A 21,786-nucleotide genomic window follows, 5' to 3' on the forward strand; every position below is an offset into this window, starting at 1 on the left:
TGAAACAATGCTAGGATGCAGCGGGTAGAATTGAGGTTTGGGACAGGAGGGAATGGTGAGATTCAAAATCAAGAGAGGAACACTCAAGTGGATCAGGTGCTTAAACACAGGTCCAGTTTATGAGATGCCATACAAAGGCTGGCAGACAGCACATGGGTCTATAAATCTTAAATTATGTGGAAAGAGCTCGTGAATGCTACACAACCTGCAGTCTGGGGGCTTTGAGAAGTGTTGGGGGAAAAGCAGTCTTTGCATGGTGGTTTAACTCTGACAAAGTATGCGGCAACTGGAAATCGCTATTTGTTTCTAAACTGTATCCAAAGGGGGCGTCAGAGACCCTCAGACTTTAATTTCTTGTGAAATCAGAGATTGTGGAATCAGTTTCCTTTTTTCTAGCACAATTAATGAGGTGGTTAGCTCCACCCCAACCCCAGTTTATCTTGGGTTTGTGCCAAATTATGAGCACAGCTCTCAAAGAGGTGGTAGCCACAAACTTCTGGGATAAGCTCCTGCTTTTCTTTAAGTGCTGCGAGGAAAGAGAACCTGTTCCAGGTGAGACACCATTTTTGTACAGAGTTGTGTATGTATATTTAATACATCAGTATATATAAGCCCATATGTATTTTATATGCATGTATTTATATGTGTGTATATGTATTTATTTATATATTGATTTTTTTTTTCTTAGCTACCTAAGAAATGCAGTGACCTCGAAAGGTCAAAGCAGCAAAACACTGTGATTCAGTGCCTCTGCTCTGGACAAGCTTTGGCTCATTGTTTGCTTTGTCTTGATGGAAAATCAACCAAAATCAATACTGGTGGGATAAAGACCCCAAGCAAGTATACGTTTATCTAAATTGATCAGGCACACATAACAGACAATTGGAAATGCTTTGTTGATAGTGATGCCCGTTTATACAAGAATTCATACAGATGCAAGGATTTCTAAGCATATATACGCTGGCACAGAGCACCCTTTCAAAGAAAAAGATACCATATACTGCTTTTAATTTTAAAAAGTCAGCATATTTTACCCCCTGGTAAGTTCCCATATATAGTTTAAATCTGCTTATTTTTTCCTTCGCACATCTTTTCTACAGAAACCATCTAATGTGAGGGATTGACCAGCTTCACCAGCACTAGAGATTAGTTTACAGTGTTATCTCAGCTGTTGCTCAGTTCAGAGGTGTTGCAGTATTTACATAGAAGTCCACTGCTGATAGCTGCATTGAATTCCTCCCCAATCAGACCCTCTCTGACACATCCTGCATTCCCCCTGGCTAGGGAGAGACAGACTCTCCTGAAGCTGAGACAGAGCCAGCTCTCACTGAAAAATCTATGAAACGGTTTGTATTTTTTTGTTTACTGTCTAACTAAATTTTTGCTTTCTCTACTATCTCCTCAAATTTTACATTTCTAATCCAGCAGGACTCACAGTTAGGATCCTGGTGCACTTGAGAACTCATCAGTCCACACACCAACACACTCCCATATATTGCAAGGTCAAATGAAAAGGGCACCACACAACACACATAATTCCAAAATACCATTTTCTTCCTTGTAGCCACTTGAAAATTGCCCAGCTAAAGTTATTCCTTAGGCCAAAATAATTCTGCTTTCTACAATAAAGTGTTATAACAGTCTGAAGAAAACCAGAGAAGCAAAAACCTACTGAGGTATGTTATGCAATGTCATCTAGAGGAATAACACTCTAGCTCTGACCAGGGCCCCCACATGCTGTGTACATTTCTCATGACTTAGCTGTTGGGAGTGACCCCAGAGACAAGGGAAACACAGGCAGTACAGGGTGTTGGAGACAGATCTGCAGTGGACGTGATCTGCATGTCCCTATAACAGCCTGAACACACCAGAGCATGAAGCCTCAACGTGTATGATTATTAATAGGAGAGAAAAATTAAATACATGTATGTCTGTATATATATAGAGAGAGAGATGTATATATATATATAGGTGACACATGCATATAGGCAAAACTGGATGTGTTGTTCAACCAACAAGACACTGTTGTGGCTGCAGCCAGAATCAGAACACGAGTCCTTACCTCTACATGGTAAAAATGTGAACAAAGAAATCACACTGCCTAGAACTCCTCACAACTGCTATTCAGCTTTTGACTAAAAAAAATTACAAAACCTTAAAAATATAGCCATGATTCTTTAAAAGCTTTAAAGGATAGAACACTTATTACAACAGACTTCAGATTATTTATGGTATTTAGCAATGCATTCAGAAATCGCAAATCTGTAGGATCGGGTCCTCTCCGTATTTTTTAGTTCAGCCTTTCAGTAAATTTTTTTCTGTAAATGTCCCAATAAAATCAATAAATTTTTCATAATATACCAAACAATTTTATATACAGTATATCCTGACCTATCAGATTCTAACAGCAACTTCTCACTTAAAATCTGCTATTTCTAAATCCAATGGATGTTGACATATAAAATCTGTCCTAGCACGGAGCCAAATGTTACCTCGCTTAAGCCTCAGGCCAGTGTAGTCTTTGAAAGAAACTTAACATTTTCAAGAATAAGAAGAAAATGCCATTCTGACAGGTTTTCTTTTGTCTCTTTTGTCTCACAACAGCTGTTTGGAGCTATATGGTCTTTAGAAATATAAGCAGCACTGCAGCAGTCTTGTTGATGGGCAGAAGTCCTGATGAGATAAGAATGCCAAACATGTAATATATGATGAAAATCACTGTCATGAAGGAGTCACTGTCACGAAGGAGCCATGTGTTGTTATCAATGTCTGTGCAGTTATGAATCTCTCTGTGTATGCAGACATACCTAGAGAAGCCAGAGAAGACAGTTCTGCAGTCACCACAAATATGAAATTATTCCCTATGAAACTATTGAAGTCTTGAACCTTCCAAGCGAGGAATCATTCTAGAAGAGTCTCCCAGTTTAACAGTTACATTGTCTGGTAAACTTTTCCAGAGAATTCACTGGGTGTTCCCCTTTCTTAGTTATGTCTCATCCACCCTAGTACTAGCCCATGTTTCATGCTTTATATATTCCTTGTCTTCTCAGCATTTAAACCCTTCACATAATTGCAGGCTCTTATCATCTCTGTGTCTCTCTCTCACTCACTTATGTGCTGCTGCACTTCTATAATTAACCTAAAACATCTTAAGTGTGCGCTGAAAGGGTGAAATCATGAGGTGGGCACTGGGAGTCAGAGATGCAGCTAAAACATCTTGTTACGAAGCTGAGAGGTTTAGGCACGGGCAGCATAAGTGGAGGTGAGTGGCAGTCAGAGGAATTTGTTCTTCTAAGTCTCTCACTCTCCAATGTATTATTTGCCACATGTCAGTTCCAAAGAAAGGATGAGATTATTATATCCATTGTGCACCTCTCCTATGAGGAAAAAGATGAGAGAATTAGGAGTGTTCAGCCTGGAAAAAGGAAGGCTTTGGGGTGACTTAATTGTGGCCTTCCAGTACCTGGAAGTAGCCTACAAGAAAAATGGAGAGGGACTCCTTACAAGGGCCTGGAGTGACAGGGCAGGGGGGAATGCTTCAAATTGAAAGAGAGTAGATTTAGATTAGACATTAGGAAAAAATTCTTTTAATTTGAAACTAAAGGACCCTGGATTTACCAGATGCTGCAAAGTAAGGTGAGAGTATCCAGATAGTTTCTCAGCTGCCTTTTAGTTTTCCAGAATCAGAGACAGATGTCTCATGATTACAACAAAAGCAGTGATTTAACAGTCTATTTTAATAGCATTTTCACTAAAGAATTACCCTTTAACAGAGGAAGCCATCAAATACTTTATTTTCTCTTAACCTTTCTACATGCATTTGCTCATACTGTGTGTGAAAGCAGGAGGACCAACATCTCTTAATCTGCATAGACTACGGAGAGAAGGAAGTGATGATTTACAGCTGAGAAGCTAAGCTTCAGCAGGATGAAGTCACACTAGAAATTAGCACTTTCTGTAAGAATTGAATCCTGCTTCTGAAGACCAGTTCTGCCATTGAATAAGAAGCCCTCCACTGCTCTCAGATATGAGTACCTAAGATTTTCTGAATCTGTGGTATATGCAGAGTTTGCTTTGCACAATTCATAGAATCATCTTTCTGAAGAAATGTTGTTACCAGACCCATGGACCCTGCTGATGCTATAAGGAACACAAAGATATTTGATGTGTCTCATAAAATTGTGATGGTTCCCACATACAGTTTTGCAAAGCTGTAAGATGATTTAGATAAAAAAAATCTCAGTTATTAACAAAGGGTGTAGCTGCACTGTGTAACACAGAGTTGAAGTAAGTGGATTCAGGTGCAGAACTGGGTGATGCAGAGACTGGCTTGGAACTTCCTGTAAAAATTATTTATCTTGCTAAAAAAAACAAAGCTCCATAAAAATACATTTACCCCAGAAGTTTGCTACTCCATTTTTCAAAGAATGCTCTCAAGTCAGCTCATTTTACTTTCTTACAGTTTAAAAAAATCCACAACGCTACAGATTTACGTCACAGAAAAACATTATCTGAATTACGAATATAAAAATTTGATGGGAACTATTTTTTCCTAAATTTTATTTCTAAGTATTTTGAATATTTTTGCCCCCAGAAAAATTCAGTAGAAAAATTATTTTTGTCTCACTGTTTTCAAAAGATGAAAAATTATCTCAAATGTAACAGTTTATTAAGCTAAAACTCTGATAACCAAAATTAAAATTCTCTGGAATCTTGCTGACCATTAGTTTCCCTTGAACATTTAGCAATTAGCAGTTAAGCAACTGGTTACAAGATTGAAGAACTTTCCACAATGTTACATTAAAAGAGAGTTTATGTAATTTAAAAAAATCTTATAAATTCATATATTGTGATTACATATCATGTTACTAATGTGAATTTTATCCAATTTTTGCCATTCATTTCTCCTTATGCCTAATAAGAGAGAGATAGAGATTGAGAGAGAAAGCTTAATTCAAAAATCTACACTTACCGGTGAAGGAATTGTTATGTAATACGGTTCTATTTCCTGAATTTTCAGCCAGCCACTGGATCACAAATTTTACTTTCACAGGGAACCTATAATATGGCTACCTTTTCTGTGCAGGTATGGCTTCGGCTTTTTACCAGATTTTATCAATAGTTACTTGCATAGTGTGTTTTATAAAGAACACCCAAATATTTACAAAATCCATATCCTACAATGAGGTGTCTTCAGTAATGCAATCTTAATTCCAATCCAGAAGTTCCATAATATATTCAGTACAACTAATAAGAATCCATAGCAGACTGACATTTTTCATTTTACCAATAAAATATATGTGCCACATTTTAACAGTACTGATAGACTTTTAACATCTCGGAGAGCATTTATTAAGTAACTCCTATTAAGTACCTACAGGCTAAGAAAACCAATACCACAACAAAAAATCAGAGTAAAATGAGAATAGCAAAACTACATTTTAAGCCATTATAGAATGCTTGGTGATGGAAACAATTTCAGTGGACTAAAAAGGGATTACGTCCAGGGTTTTATAACGTTCTAAATACTGTTATAGAATAACAGTGGGAAATATTTTCTACCAGTACGTATTTTGTCACTTATTTATTCAAAGTTCTAACTACAGAAAAAATATAAGTCAGGGTGTCCCTCATTTTTCTTGCTAAAAAGCCCTGTTGTATACAAGTCTAAGCATTTACCAAGATTTCATCAACATGATGGAAAATGGGGCATTTCTGAGTTAAGTGTAGAACAGAATTCTGGATTTCCAATGTGTTGGAATACATTATTTGAAGTACTGTCATCTTTAACATAGGAAGTTATGTTACTGGCTCATCAAACTTAGTAATTATTTATGCTTGCTACAAAGGTGTCTAAAATTCAACTTTCAATTAGCATTTTGTATAAAGTTATCCAATATGTACTACAGGTAAGAGGTAAGAGTTGTAGAAAGCAGCAATAGAATTTTCCAGTTAAAATACTGTTAAGGCATAGCTAAAATTTCTATTGATTGTCATTTGTCCAGTAAAGAACTGACAAGCAGAAAGTATTCTACGCTTGGGAACAATGATCCATTGTAGATGGGGGTTTGAATAATTGCAAGCCCTGGAAAACTTCTGGGAAAAAAGGGTCAAAACTGAAAGGTTAAATGCATATTCAAGGAACAGGTAATCTACCTAAAATCTCAGTAATTCAAGATCAGAGAAAGTACCAGATGGAAATCATCAAAATCTCACTGGCAAAAGTTCATCATTTAAGTCAACTGGGGAAAGTGTTGCTGAAAATACAGTTTTAATAGGTTGCCTTAAGCATAGTAGATGTTCAGGGAAAAAAAAGAAAGGTCAATTCAATGGTTCATAAAGCAATTATTTCCCCATAAAATATTTTCAAAAATAATACATATAGTACAACCAAAGGCAGTTGGTTGCACAAGGAAAATCTTAATGTTTTCCTACTTTGCAAAATGATATCTAAACTACCAGGCCACAAGGTTGCCCTCAGAGGAATGGCTCTCATGATAAGCAGTTGTTTCCCAGCACCAAATGTCTTGTCTTGGATTGTATTGTCTTCGTGACATAGCTTGAAATGAAGAAAATTTCAGATATAACATACTTCATTTCAAAATGAGATAAAATGGCCTTAAGACAAAGGATTCAGCAAAAACTAGTAAAAAAGAGCAGTTACTTGCTGAGGGTTCCAAGCCATCTCACATATTGCAGGTAGAACCAACACACCTATGCCAATTCTCTAGACTCCTGCTGAGTGAGAGGCAACTAAGAATTAGGTATGCAGCACCTCCAGCCTAGCTTACATTTAGGACACTGCACATATTTTTTGAAGGTAACAATTAAAATCTATGATGCTTTCAAAAACGATACCATTTTAAAAGTAAAGGCCTTAAATACAGAATCTGTTCTGAAATGTAAATTTTGTTAAAGCTTTTGGAAACTGAAAATAAATACTTTGTCTTCTGTAAGACTCATCTGCACCTTTTTCTGTCATTCATGGTCAAGCTGATTCCCTGTGAGGACCCTATGACAACCAGATGGAAGCTATCTAAATGGCTGCTGCAAGAATTAAACTATTGCACTCAGAGTGCAGGTTCTAAGAACTCTAGTCCAAGAAAAATTGAAATTAGCTACAGCAAATTCAGAAACATGATATGTTTGAGAGAAATTCTTTAGAAGAAAGCTTAAGGAGTTCATAAATACCGCATCAAAACTCTTTATTAAACTCTCACTGAATTTATTGGCTTTGGAATAAGCCCAAGAAGAATTGTCTAGGGTATTTTGCTTTCCTATCAAATTAAGAAAGACACAACAACTATTTATAGTTAAATAGAAGGCATAAATGCCCAAGGATAAAGAAATATTAGTTTGATAGAAATATAACTAGCATATTTACTCTGGCCATTAATTATGAATCATTTTGTACCCTACAAAATTGTTAATTTAGGTTGTAACCTTGAAAGGATACTGGAAGAGTTCAAACCACAGCAGAAACTGGACTATTCCTGTTGAACTAAGCAACTGACATATTATTTTGCTGAGTCAATTTCCATAACACCAGGAAGAAGATGCATTTCTATACAAGCATAAAATAAATTAAAGATTAAATAAATAATAGGATGAATATTAAAAATATCATGTCTAAATATACTCTGAAAATTCCAGTTGCCTGGAAGTATATACACTAAGAAGCATATAAACTAAATGAGGTCTCAAAGCCTGAACAATAAGAGAAAAGGACAGAATACGCACTGTAATTACAGTCTGGGACTAGCTAACAACTTGCCTCTGTCCTAAAGTCAGTAGTTTTCTGGCTCTTCAGAGGTCTTCTGGTCTGATATAATTGCAATGTTCATGCTTCTTGGTGAATTTTGAATTCCCAAAATTCCTGTGAGGCTTCTATGCATAAAACAATGAGGTTAAATGATTACTGATAAACAGGAAATTGTTGATCAACCCAAAAAAGAAAAAAATCTTCTTAGAAGTACCACTCCAGTGTTTTGAGCATCAGTCCTATAGTCCTCAAATTTTCTAAATATCCCCCATTCCTTCTAGTATTTTGGGGCATGCAGTTTTACAGACGACTTTTATATGATGGCATAGTTGTCACCATGAAGAAATTCCTTTGCTCAGCCATATTTTCCAAGCTGATCTTCTTGAAAGCCCTAGAAAGTACTGCTGGTTTCAGCAGTTATACCCACCTGAAGCCAAAGAGCAGTAAGATTCTGAGTTCAATTATTAATAAAAAGGAAATTAAATACTGGAGGCCTTACCTTTAGGAAAATTATCTCTGCATTATTCAAATAAAAAAAAATATTGAGCACAGAAACATAAGGGATTTGAAAATTACAGCTTAACATACATTTTTGGTTTACCTCCTGGTTCTGGAACTGTTGAGAGAATGTAGTTGGATATAAAAGTGTCACTGCTACCAAAACAACCCGTATGATATCATGAGAGATTAATTACTTAGCCTGGAAAAAAACATTTAAGATAGGTGGACTCTAAAAGAAAAGCTGAAGAAATTATCCTGCTTCTACTTAGTACTCTAGAAATTTGAGTTAGGGAAAAGAATGTTACAAAAGGTAAATGCTGTGGGGTCCAAGTTGGATATAAAGACTGAAGGGGGTGCACAAGACAATCCACCAAGGTGCAGGAAGAAAATATTCATTGCACCATTTATAGCTAAGTTAAAAAAAAAATTAAATTGTGTTTGTTTCATCTTTATCTCATTCACTCTCCAATTTTGTTTTTTATAGGTTTTATAGTATACAGAATGTGTTATTACTGTAGCACTCATTCGTAAGTAATACATTAATAAATATACATAGATTGGATATGCTCACTTAAAATTTTTACTGACAAAAGCGTGCAATCAAAAAAGTTTGGAGACCACCAGCCTAGAACACTTAACACTGGAGGCCCAGTCCAAGTAGTAAACAATAAACAATAGGATGTGATCAAGGATGGCTGAACAAGAAAACTTAATAACATAAGGTTTAACAGGCTGTGATCCAAAAACACAACAAAATACCAAAACACAACAACACAAAACAAAATGCAACAACCCCTTCAGACATACTCAGCACAAAGAATTCTACAATTGTTATGTCAGGCATAAAAGCAGCTTTTTAAATATAAAAGGAACTTCAACAAACTAAAGTGTGTAATGGAGAAGGTAAAAAATATAATGAAGGAAAATAAAATCTATTAATAAAATCTCAAATTTTAAAAAAAATTTAAATCTTACAAGAAAAAAAAGAGGATGCAAATTACAATGGACTAAACAAAAACCCAGCAAAAATAGGAAAAACAGAGGAAAGATTTAAAGAGAATAAAGATGGATAGCACATTAAGAGTGAAAGGGAAGGGAAAAGAATGGAGGCTGTTCTGACAGACATTCACATCTGTCTTGATTGGTGGGCTCCAAAACTCATTGCAATCCAAAAGTTTTTGAGCAATCACCCGCTAATTTTTGATTTGAGAGAGATGGGAATGGAAGAGCAAATTAAAGAGGTGATCATAGAGATGACTCAACATTCTAATTCCCAGTGCACTTCTCACAGATCCTCCTGAGACTCTGGGCCACAGACACAGCCTTGACACGTTGGTACCCTGTGGATGTGTAACTGGGTGTGTGACAGAAGTGACATGAAGAGCCAACCAGCCAATGCTCCAGTACTCCCAGGAGGCTCCTGCTAGGCTTGAGCAGTAACTTAAAGATTTTTGTACATTGGAGGCTCCATTTTACCAGCCAGTACAATTACTGTTGGAAGTCACACAGCAACATTTATGATTGAGAAGGAAATGTAATTATAAGACTGATTTTTAGAAAATGGACTTCTATGCAGAACAAAAATTAACACATACAGATATTTCAAAATCATCTTTCAACAAAAAATCTGGGTTTTCAGAAGTTTTTCTCAATTCTGTTTGATTATTATGGAGCTATAAAAGAGGGAGAAAAGATAAAATATCTGTGTCATTCTGTCTGTGCTAAATAAGTCAAACAAAAAATATGCTTTCATTCCATCACTTAGAAACTAACTTACAGGGAGTCCCTCACATGAACCATATACTAAGTTTAGTATGTGTAGGGTTTGACTTTGGGTGTATTTATTTCTCTTATTTTTAATATCAAAAACACATACTGTGCCCAATCTAAATATCATATTTCCACCTGATGCATTAACATGAGTGTTAAATGAATGTTTAATGTCTATGTTTTATCTGTCTGCTCTGCCCTAGCAGAATTCACAGCTCCCATGTTAATACACAGGGGAAGTTAAATGTTTCAGAGAACAGAATCAGCAAAAAAAAAAACCCCAGTGAATCACCTCAGTCAGCACTGTGTATTCTCTGATCCTATCCTCTAAAATATTAAATTTCTCCTGTGTATCATCACCCAATTCAGCATAAGATGATTCTTGAAGGTTGAGGCTAAATGAGGACAAGGGTATTTCTGAAATACCATTTATCTTCAGAGCTTAGATGCTCTTTTTTGCCAGTTTGGATTCACAGCCTGAAACCACTTTATAAAGGCTCAAAAATGCATCAGTTATGGCCAACTTTATTTTCCAAAGGCTTTTTAATTGCAGTTGCTTATTCATAAATAGCATATGTAATCCTTTTGTGTTCCTACTGAGGTAGAAATACATATCACTACCTCTCAGAGCCATGTTCAAGGCAGTTCTAGACAGAAGCTATTACAAGAGTAATTATGGATAGCTATACACAGGATTGAATCTCTCACTATACTCTAATGATTAGGTACATCATCAAAAAGAGGTAGTATTTGAGATATTAAGACAGATATTTGGGGGTTGTTTCCTATCTATTCTTCCCTTTCAGTAGCTAAAAAGTAACTGCATTACATAAATACTGTAAACAGCCTTGGAGATGGTTCTTTAAGCTGTAGGCAGGAAAAGATGGACTCTGGATTCCTCAGGCATTTTCCTGTACTCTTCTTCACCACAGAGTTTTCCAAGGGTCCTGCAGAACGTGATACATTAATCTCCACATATGAAAAGCTCTGGAATAGGTTTGAATAAAATTAAAGTCTGAAGCATCACACCCAGAGCACTGGGTATCCTGTAGTACCCAGAATGATACCAAAATCCCTGCTGAAGAAAATATATGCAGTCATTTGACTTCTACTTAATCAGTAAGAGAAACATTCCTGACTTTAGATTCTTGACTTTGCAAGCATGGTATACTTTCACTGAATTGTCTTTGCACAAAGTCTTCAGGGAGATTTAAAAAAGGAAGCTGAAATTCAGAAGTGACATCATATAGCACCATAATGCTTTTTCACCAGCGAGGTTTGTGTCTTTACTTTCACCAATATTACTGTCATAGTAATATGTGTGTTTTCCACAACCATGTTGGAAGTATCATTCCTGGGTGTGTAGTTTTTCTCTAAGTCTTTCAAAAACATCTCATCAGCCCTATAACCTAATTCTTACTTAGTTACATTCAGGTCTATCTCCACAATATAACCTTGGCTGCCCTATTCTCCTGTTTTCAATCTTTTCTAATTAATTAGGTTTTGACACTGAGTTCAAAACCTGACAAATGCATATATATATAATCTACCTTTTCCAAGTAAGCTACCTTCTAAAAGTACAAGGTATCATTACTCATTTTCACTACAATAGCTTCCATTGTATATTTTAGGAGACAAACCTCTGGATTGTTAAGGTTTCTGTGACATGCTCAAGAGAAAGGTTGTTCAGACCTGAAAAACAAGGATTAACAGCGTAAACAATGAAATCCAACAGCCTACAGTTGAGAGCTGGTCTGATGCAGAGCTGTCTCCACTGCCTGGCACAGGAGCTGCCCATTGCATGCATTCTGAGCACACTGCCTCCCGACACGCGCCCTTCAGCAACACTTCGCTTACTTCATCAGGTCCTGCTGAAGTTGAGAGAGGAGAGAGGAATCCAGGGAGGGCACACAGGGCTAAACCTACGGGCCAGCCAAGAAACACCAGCACAACGAGGCGAAATAATCTCCACAGCATGCAGATGGCAGTGGTTTCTGCCATCTGAAACCACTGACATGGAAAAGAAGGGTTGATTTTGACTGCAAGTGCATATAGAGATATATACCTCTTTTGTTTGGATTTTATTTTTTTGAGGGAGGGATTGAAAGATATTTTCAGCCAAGAAATATTGTTTCCTCTATTTAACAAAAGTCTAATATAAAAAATACCAAGTCACACATGCCTTCTGGGGTTTCTTCCTGAGGAAGAAAGGAAAATATCAGATTCACTTTAATGAGTAGCATTCTAGAGCAGTATGACTTAGATGCAAACTTTTAACACAGCTCTACAGAGATAAGTTTCAATGTCCCTTCAATGCATGATAAAATATTGCTATAGATGAAGAATAAAATTAATGTTTCGAAGACAATACATTTGGAATATAATACATTAATAAAATCCCAAGAATTAGACTATGGCTAGTCCATAAAGCTGCAGAACATCACAGGCTGACAACATTGTTTATTTTCTGGCTTAATGAGGAATAGGTTGCACACAACTAGTAGCAGGTTGAGTTGGCATATCTGCTGGTTCTTTTCATTATCACCTACTCCCTGTGATGAGCTTTGAGACTATGTGCTTTATTTAACAGATCCATCAAGCCTATTATCCACCAAGAATATTAACAGCTATCTCCCCAATGTCTGAGATGTGTTGTGAGCTGTCAGAGTATTTTATTTCTGCCTTGCTCATTCTTTCAGCTGACTGGAAAATTGCAGATATATTTATGATAACACCACACAATTGAAAACACAACCTGCTGTTTTCTGATCGTCTTGTGAGAGGTCCAACAACTAAATAAACCTAGAAAAAAGATGTAATGCAAAAATAAAGCATCATATCTAAAATACTGAGACATTTCTCAGTGTTTTAATAATTCAAATTTGAGAATTTATGGTAAAAATACAAACTACTCAGGAAATTCTTTTAAAATTAGAACCCAAGTACTCTGTACACTCTTGGTTATCAGATGACTGCTGTTAACTAGTTATATATACAAAGGTTAAACATCAAGGAGAGAGGAGAGAAGAGAAGAAAATGTTGAGGTAGTAAAAAGCAGTATTACTCAGCATAATGAGAGATAACTGGATATGGTACAGTATTATTGAGTTAAACAGATTGCTCTAATTCAGATGTTAATTAAATACATGAACAACACACAGGAGGCACCTGTTTAAAATCATGACAAAGTAAATAATGACATGAAATAGTATCTCTGGGTGTATGGGCAACATACACAGTTCCATTTCTTCAGATAAGTTCTGCTTACAAAGCATGTAAAGTATGATCACAAAGAATGTTTTCTTGAACAGTATTGTTCATGAGAGTGTTGCTCATGGACTAATTTCATAGCGATCACACTAATCATACTAACACAATCACACAACCACACTAACATACTAATGCAGTTTTCATCATTCCTGTTAATGAAAATGGGCCAAAGAAGAGCTCAAAGATAGGAAGGTGTGGATTAACTAGCTGAATTTTTATTGTCTTATAATATCATACTGTAAAGTACACAAATTTATCAATTATGAGTAAAACCAGAAAAATATATGGGAGACAATTTTCCTTACCTTGACAGCATAGATTTATGGCTTTCTAAATGATCATATTTTCTCCAGTGGGCATTCACCAAAGCAGGAAACTAATGTGAGTACAATGTTCTCCTCTTGTGTCACCTGAACACCACCAACCCCACTATAGCCAAAATACAGCCATGCCACAGCAACAGGTGTAGTCTCAGCAAGTGGCTCATGCCTCAGGAGGGCTGCTAGGAATCGAGGGACTCTGTAGACAGCAAATATCTCTCAGGAATTGAGGTGCTCCTGAGCCTGACATTCCCCAACACTCACACCTGTAAACCAGCAACCATGGTGGGAAATATCTTTGTGTTGGCTCATGGAATCCCAGATGGTGGCTGCACTATCTGGAGCTGCTGGGCAAGGACAGAAGTGTGCAGAAGTCACCAGCATCAGCCAGAGACTGCACTTCCCAAGAGGCATTGATGGCTGCTCTGGCTGGCATTGATGACTGCCATTGATGGATGACCTTGTATGTCGCCTGTTCTGAAGAGCTGAGGATGCAGCTTCCAGCCTCAGCTGTGCTTTGCAGATGCATTTCAGTGAGTACAGTAAGTTTCTTCTGATCTCAGCTACAAGAAACATGAGGCAGGGAAACTAAAACCAGACACAGCATGTGCATGTTGTGTTTTGAATAGTGAAAACTTCTGGAGGAGAGACATGGCACATATGAAGATATTAAAATTAGTCCCTCCATTCCTTCCGTGACAGGAATAGAAGAATAAGGAGGGCTAGAAAAGTTTTGCAGTGATCTTACAGAAAACTTCACTGTGATCACTGTGAAAGAGTATATTCTTTATGTCAGTCACATGGCATGAAGCTGAATCAGGTGAGGTTTAGACTGGATATCAGAAAAAGATTCTTCACCCAGAGGGCACTGGAACAGGCTCGTCAGGGAAGTGGTCACAGCACCACCTCTGACAGAGTTCAATAAATGTTTGGACACTGCTCTCAGGCACATGGTGTAACCCTTGGGGATGGTGCTGTGCAGGGCCAGGAGCTGGACTCGGTGATCCTTGTGGGACCCTTTCAGCCCAAAATATTCTGCAATTCTGTGATTTTGGTACAGGCCTAACAAAGAAACAGGAAACAACTAGACAGGGAAGAAAACATGTCCCAGAAGCCCTATGCAAAACCTTCTGCTTTTATCCATTATACAAGCACTTCCTTAAATCCTCCAATTTACTTGTCTTTGCCATCATTTTGCTAGATGACAAGAACATTCTATGACTTCCAGGGAATGTTCAGTCTGTATTTCTGTTAGTGCATTTGGTAATTTTTAAAAGGCATTTAACAAATGCTTTTGTATAGACAGCTTTTTTATAATTCAACAATGTTTATGCTTCAGAAAATTCTGTTAAAATCCACTTAGAATATATTAAATCACATCAGAGTGAAATGCTGTAAGATATTCTAAGTAACTTTCTTCTTGTGGAGATATGTCAAATAAAGTCTCTGCCACAAAACGAGTTGAGCATTTAGTTTAACAAAACATCCTCATAGTCAGAGTAAATATATGTTGATTTGAACTATGTCAACATTTTTTTTCACAGTGTATATGAAGAAGTTGGGTTTTTTTCATAAATTTATTTAATCACTGAAGTTGCTAAACAAATATTTTGGTTGAAAATTTAAGTATATGGATGTCATGATATTCACAGTTATAATGCTGCTGGCAAGCCTGACAGCTTGCCAGCTGAAATTTTAAACACACAGTCAACTTAAGCAAAAGAACAAATTCAAATAAAGAAAATGCACAGTAAACAGCAAAATAATGGCACTATATCTTCAGTCTCATATTTGCTGAACAGGCCCTTAACATTAATTTGGCTTCCAATAAAAAACAAACAAAACCTTCACTCTGAACATGTACCCACAGAAATAATATTGCAAATTAGTGCTTAATTTCTGATTGCCTTTCCTGTAAATCTGCCTTCAACCTTCTTAGTTATGAATGTATTTAAGATGTCCCAAATCTGGCTTCAAGCTAGAGCAAGACAAGAAAGTACAGTCTTTCTTGTTCTATTGGGTGAGGGAGTTCCCTATTTAAAGCAGATTTTACAAGGGTATCAAAATGGTGATAGTCCAAAATTTTAATGAAAACATTATGAACACATTCAAGTATTTTTTCAGAATTACCAAAAAGACTGTTATGAATAATTGTTCCTTGTCTTCAAGACTGCTGATTTGAAAAGATACTGATACCCATACAGCATAGAGGTAGATCTGAAAGGAAAAACCCCTATCCAAACCAAAACTTCTGTGAATAAAACAGCACCTAAAAGTCAAAATCTAAAACCATAACCTGAAATTCTGCATATATCTCCTACCTAATGCCACAGGGTTGTGTGGCTTAGGAGAGACTTTGATGTACATGCCTGACATTGAGTCAGGCAGCGGCAGTTTGACACTTCAGTGTTAAAGTTACCCTTATAAATCTTATACAGTTTTCTGCTTATGAGCAAATTCATTCTTTTTCACATTAATCTATCAGAGGCTCACCTTGCAAGGTGAAGCTTATGTCTTTCCCTTCAACTGCATGTTGAATGTGGCCATATCTGGAGTGCAAAAAGCTGCAAAATGCATTCAGCATAGTTTCCAAGCTGAGAAGTTCCTATGAACAACAAACTGAGGCAGAAGGCAGAGGGTAGGGGAAGATTCCCACTAAGGCTTCTCTGGTTGACTTGAGGAAGAGCTTGGCTCTGCAGGCATCAGTGTGAGAACAGTAAAAACACAGTTGCTTCTCACTTCTCAAAGGAGAAAAGTAGCCTCAGGTGCAGACAGGTGCCAACAGGGAAAATATTTTATCAAAGCAGATGTATTTATAGCTCATGTACAAGATCTTGCCAGAAGAAACATGGAGCTGTTGTTACATTCATAAATTAAAGCTAAACCACCGAGGCACATATTTAGCTCACTGCTACACATTACTGGGCACCTCCTCACACTGTGCTCATGGCATATTATGCACCTCTGATCTAATGGTCTCACCAGTTTATACCTATTGCCTTCCAGGTCCCAGTTACTCACAGCCATGCAATCCCTTATGAAAAAGTTTGGGTAGCAATTTTTAGGACAAATTTATATGTGGGTAAATTTAGCATCTTTCTCTAAGGTCTAGGAGAATCAAAACCCAAAGCCTCATTAGCTTGGGTGAAACACACTTTCATCCAGTACTCTCCTTTGCTGGCAGAATTCAGGAATATAAGAGAGGGATTGCCTTCTCCACACCTCCTCCTCCATGGTAGAGAAGCATTAGCAATAACAATAACTTGCCTTGGCCCGTTATTCTACTATATTCATTTTGGAACATTGTAAGTCATCATTTCTAAATGTAATAAAATAAATACAAATAGAATAACTGTAAATTTGCAGGACAAACCATTTTATGTTGTTTAAATTGAAAGGCTTTTTGCATATATACTTAGAAAGAAAGTATGGGTACATATTCACTCATAGTTCCTTAAAAGGAAATAGTATCAAAAACCTGGTTTAAACTAATAATTTACAAAATAGGCTTTACCTTACAATTATATAAATCTCAGGCTTCATACTGACAAAACTGAACACATCTGTGATTATAGTAAGAGATTCTCTTTAGAATCAGTTTAATATAAATTTACTGCTACACAAGGTATGCATGTATACTTCCACTGATATTTGTGTTTCAACAGAGTAAAATTTTAAGTATTATACCTGCTGTGTTTGCTCAGCATTTGTTTCCAATTTACAGTGATTGTTTCAGCTCAGAGTTACAGGAAGGTACTGAGCACTGAGATGAGTCAGGAGCAGCAGCTGTCCTCAGTGTCTCCTCTTGTTATGCAGCTCAGACTGACAGAACGCCAGTGGGTGAACACGGCAGGAGCAGGGAGCAATCTAGGACAACTGTCCCATCACTGAAGTATCTGTGTATGCAGGAACAAGATTAGTTCATAGTACATTAGAGATCAAATGAGATAAAGAACCAAGCCTGTGAAAATTTCTTAGCATTTCTCAGCTCTGAGTAAAACTAGCAGGTGCCTCAAACATGGACAGTGTGGACATGGAAAGAAACCGTATGACACTACATCATTTACCAGGACAGGAAGGCAGGCCATTTCGGACAATTCCAATAACTTGAATTTTATGAAGATTATAGTGAATCACCCACTTCTGCACAGAGGTTGGCCATTTTTCAAAACTGGGACTCAAGTTGTAGTGCACAAATGGCTCAACATCCTAACATATTTGACCAGAGCTAGTCATAGTTTGATGTTTTCATTTTGTGTGAAACTCCAAATTTTAAATTCCTTTCAGTGCTAATTGGATCAACAAACAAAACAAAACAAAACACAACAACAGAAATTTTAAACAATCAGGTATGTTGGGGTGGTTTTTTTTGGTGTGGGTGGGGTTTTTTGTTTGATTGGTTGATTTTTTTTTTGTTTGGTTTTGTTGGTTTTTTTTTTTTAATACTGCACCTTTTACTTTCTATTTCATCCCTCAATTTCCTAAAAATATATCATTCATGTAAGGGAAAATTACATTACTAAAGGTAAGTGCTTGAACACTTTCTATTTGTTGTTTTTTTTAAATAAGTGCCCAACAAATTGCAACATTAATGCAACATTTTGGGAAAAGCATTGCTTTGGGAAAATTGTCATGCCTAGAACATCATTATTTTTGAAAACAATATCCCACAGGAGTTTCCAAATAATGTAATTTATTTTCTCTTTGAAAACCTATAGTTCAGCACTTAAATTTATGTAAAACACATCTGTTGCAATAGTTTAGATACAAACTTGAACTGGAGGCCATGGGTTCTGGCCTTGCTCTCCACAAGATTTCTCACTACTACACATCAACAGACATAAGAGAATCCAGATCAACACACAGTAGGCTATCAGTAAAAAAAGTCTGCAAAATAATAACTCAAAATTTTCTTGAAGGTGAATATGTAGCATTGTCCTCTAGAATCTGCATGAAAGCACAAAACTCCTAACAAAAACATAGTAAATAAATTAATAAAAGAATAGTCATTTTCAGTATATCTTTCTCATATGCAAAACCATTATCTCATCTTAAACTTAGGTTTAATTCAGAGCTATACAGAGGCAATATTTGGATTTACATGAGTTCTTTTCAAATTTAGATCACACATTATATTGCATAATTACAACACAGCAGTTTTTTTATTTAACCCTGATCACATTTCCAGGGGTTGTCAGTGACAGACAGCAAGAAAACCTTTCCACAGTTTGACTTTTCTCATCCCAGTTAGTCCTGTTTCAGTGCTCTTGAATGTGTCCTCAGCAGAGGAGGATCATCTGTGAGTCGATTTCTCCCCTCTCTGACTCAGCTTGCAAAACATGGTCTCATTTTAGAAAACAGGTATTGCCCAATAGGACATGACTGCTGCTGCCAAAAATCACTCTGAAAAAATAGGGCAAGCCTAAACTGCTGTGACTTGTGGTCAGAAAGAGAATCTTTGTGCCTCTGTACTGAGCTTCTCCCTACCCACTTCTGCTGCCCCTGAACTACTTCCTGTCTTCCTTTACAGTAAAGACACCTTCTGTCCCTAACGACTGTCCCATCTAAAAATAAGTGCTCTTGACACACAAGAGATGTCAGACTAGCACAGCAGGATGCTGAAGCGTCTCTAGATGCGTAGCAGGGCTTCTTTTACAGCGGGTTGCAGCAATGTAGGAATTCACACTTGATAAATGCAATACGGGCGGCTTCTTTTTATCTCTTGCAAATGGTGCCAGGACTGATGTATTCCTGATCCTTATTTGGCAATCCAGCTTGCTTCTTTTATGCTGTTCTATGGAATCACAAAATTCTAATGTTTTATTAAGCAAACGTGCACTGTTATCGTATATAGCTTTTTCACTGACATCTATAGGTGAACTATGTCATTGTCAGCAGCTGGCTCAACCTTTTGTTTGGGCCCACATATTCTTAGAACATACTTGTACAGAAACATACTCTGCTCTGGCAGTGTTTCTACAGCAGAAAGATAATGCCTGAACTCTGGGAAGTTTCTTACCTATAGCTGAAACAACTCTTCTTCAGCTTCTTTTTGAATCTCGTTTTCCAGATATAGTGATACAGCAACAGGCTACTCTGTATTGCACATAATTAATGCTATTACTTGATTCAATTATCCTTGCCCTTGCTCCTTTTTCAAGGTGAGTGAAAATCAGCTAAATAAAACACACTATCTTTCTTAACATACTACATTATCCCTTATATTGGTTAGATTAAGCTAAAGCCCTGCCAGACCAAGGCCTGGAGAGATTATCTGTCCTTGTTACCTACCGTAAGTGTGGGGAAAAAAAAAATCACTTTCTCATTACTGAAGTAGTGTTTAGTCTGAAATACTATTTAGAAACTGAGAGGGAGTAACTGCAATTATCGTTTCTCTCTCTCCTCTATTCTCTTCAATGTAGCCATTTTGTAGAAACTCATGTTTGCAAGTTTTGGAAGTTTTGAGTACTCTACTTCCTCAGATACCTCCCAAAAACTTAGGAAAATACATGATTTACTGAGGATACTTAGCTGAAAGCCTTTCAAGAACATTCTTCTGCAATTTGCAATGGAAACAGCATTCTTTGAAACATTATAGCATATGAACATTACACTGTTATTGGGCTTTTCCAACAGGTACCTAAGCAACCAACACTTTGAGAAAAAGGATGTAAAAGAACTACACTTGAGAAACCGCATAGCAAAGGAAATGTTTGGGCCATAAACTAAGGGCCGTAAAAACAGCTTCCAAAACTCACACAAAAACATTCATTTTCGATTGATTATCACTCCTGAGAGCATTACCATATTTGGCAAAGGAAACTACGCTGTCATATATCTTAACAGCACTCAAAGCTTTTTGACTGCTGTGGGCTGTGATTCATTTGTTGACCAGGACATTCAATTTGTCTGCTTGCTACAAGATTTCAGGTGTTACCTACTTCTTGTTTCAACAGAATTGTATGTCACTGTCTTTATCCAGCATGTGATCATCACCACCTCTAGGTCTTCTTTTAAAAGAATTCAGTGATTTCAGAAAGCTGGTCTCTCTGGTCGAGTCAGCAAAGCCACTCTGTTAAGAAACAACTTAATTTCTACTCCTCGTGAGAATACTTTTCTTCAAGATTCATAGCCTTTTACATGCCAGGAAATGGTAAGATCCATTCCAAGAGGGAAGGGAAACTGCCAGTGCAGTTGGAAACTTGCTTCCCCTCCAAAGGAAGTTGGATCCTACCTTATTGAACACACAGAGCAGTACTCAGTATACACTACTAAAGCAAATACAATGTAGGTTAGCAAAAAGTAACAGCCCTGTCTTTAGAAATTTATCATATATGATTATATTTAATATTACAGATTATATACATTGTATGTCTTCCATTTACTTGTCCCTTCTTTTCCCCTTGGCAAAACTGCTCCTGAATATTCTAGTCCTAACTTACCCATCACCTTTGCCAAGCCCTTTTGAAGTCCATACAGACTAAAGCAAAAGCAAACTCTGCTGAGTTACCAAGGCATTTTCTTTGATAATACCAAAACCTGCACTTACTGCATCAGTTCAGTCACAGACAGAAACCAGCCTGTATTAGTATAGCATTATTTCACCTATATATGGATGACAGAACCCAAGGTAAATTGCTCTTTACCTTTCTTTTTCTGGCTATTACAGAAATGAACAGGACATTGCCTTACAGTGTCATTTTTACATTAGCACTACATCAGTATCCAAGGGGTGAGCTGTTTCCAAACCAGTCACTAAGCAAACCTGCAAAGTAGTAACTAATTTGTTTTACAGGTTCAGTGCAAGAGGAAAATGAGGCAATTCATCTAAGGGTTGCTAAATAAATATGAAGAAAAAACACTAATAGTTCTTTAGTTTCACTCAAATGTTCTTAATGGATATATTACTCTATAGCTTTGGAACAATAAAATAAAGCAATTTTATTTCTTCTCCTCCGGTTCATACCCTTAGGGGATCTTGACCTCAGAAAGATTTTAATTTTGTTCACTAGATTTTCATGCACTGCTATAATAATCTTTGAAATAATGTTTAAAAAGAATTTTTTAAAAGCTACTTTAACAAGTATTTAATTTAAAAGCTCTATGTTTTTAAAGTAATTAAATTTGTGTGTTTTTTTTTTTTATTTCAATACATTTAGTTTA

General features: G+C 36.7%; 1 long non-coding RNA gene across 1 annotated transcript; it reads left to right on the top strand.

Annotated features, from left to right (window-relative positions):
- Positions 1–256: 256 nt before the first annotated feature.
- LOC137475589 (uncharacterized) lies at positions 257–2,952 on the top strand. Its single transcript, XR_010999963.1, has 2 exons — positions 257–552; positions 2,605–2,952. It is a non-coding gene; the product is annotated as an uncharacterized lncRNA (long non-coding RNA).
- The last annotated feature ends 18,834 nt before the right edge of the window (positions 2,953–21,786 follow it).

The sequence above is a fragment of the Anomalospiza imberbis genome, chromosome 6 (genome assembly GCF_031753505.1).
Source record: "Anomalospiza imberbis isolate Cuckoo-Finch-1a 21T00152 chromosome 6, ASM3175350v1, whole genome shotgun sequence".
NCBI lineage: Eukaryota > Metazoa > Chordata > Aves > Passeriformes > Viduidae > Anomalospiza > Anomalospiza imberbis.